This window comes from Pelophylax lessonae (assembly GCF_965119305.1).
Source record: "Pelophylax lessonae genome assembly, chromosome: 11".
Lineage (NCBI taxonomy): Eukaryota > Metazoa > Chordata > Amphibia > Anura > Ranidae > Pelophylax > Pelophylax lessonae.
The window spans coordinates 236,601,432-236,602,358 of record NC_138778.1 but is presented as its reverse complement, the minus strand read 5'-3'; the positions used below and the strand labels follow the sequence as shown (position 1 = coordinate 236,602,358).

At 64.4% G+C, this 927-nt stretch overlaps 1 protein-coding gene across 1 annotated transcript in view; it reads left to right on the top strand.

Moving 5' to 3' along the window:
- Positions 1-294: 294 nt before the first annotated feature.
- Positions 295-927, top strand: part of PRKAR1A (protein kinase cAMP-dependent type I regulatory subunit alpha) — an 18,541-nt gene continuing 17,908 nt past the window's right edge. Inside the window, exon 1 of the mRNA XM_082271216.1 lies at positions 295-494. The gene's annotated coding sequence lies outside the window, so the exon portion shown is untranslated. The remainder of the gene's footprint in view (positions 495-927) is intronic.

The window sequence follows — 927 nt, the reverse complement described above, 5'->3', positions numbered from 1 at the left end:
GTGATATGAAGGGGAGGGTACTGTTGTGATATGAAGGGGAGGGGACTGTGATATGATGGGGAGGGGCTGTCATATGAAGGGGAGGGGACTGTGATATGAAGGGGAGGGGACTGTGATATGAAGGGGAGGGGACTGTAATATAAAGGGGAGGGGGCGGTGATTTAAAGGGGAGGGGACTGTGATATGAAGGGGAGGGGACTGTGATATGAAGGACGGTGATTGGCTCGGTCCCCAGGCTGTGGTTCGGATTTTTCCGCACAATCCAGCTCTGGTGACGTCAGACGGAAGGTCATGTGACGCAGCGCGGGGCAGTGTGGGAAGGGGCGGAGCCCGGTTGCTTAGAGACCGTTTCCTGTCATTTGGAGGCCGATTGACGTCACCGGAGCGCTGTGATTGGTCGGAGTTGTAGTTTCCGGTGAGGAGCGGAGACACCCGGAGGAGGCCGAGGACACCCGGATCACCCGGGAGAGCCGCCCGAGCAACCGAACCGACAGGTGAGACCCGGGGAACGTTTCCTGTATACACCGGAACTCCACCGACCCCTCCCCCATCACCACCGGAACTCCACCGACCCCTCCCCCATCACCACCGGAACCCCACCGACCCCTCCCCCATCACCACCGGAACCCCACCGACCCCTCCCCCATCACCACCGGAACCCCACCGACCCCTCCCCCATCACCACCGGAACCCCACCGACCCCTCCCCCATCACCACCGGAACCCCACCGACCCCTCCCCCATCACCACCGGAACCCCACCGACCCCTCCCCCATCACCACCGGAACCCCACCGACCCCTCCCCCATCACCACCGGAACCCCACCGACCCCTCCCCCATCACCACCGAGATCTCCCCCCCCCCCCCAACACCACCGATCTCCCCCCCCCCCCCCCCCCAACACCACCGATCTCCCCCCCCCCCCCCA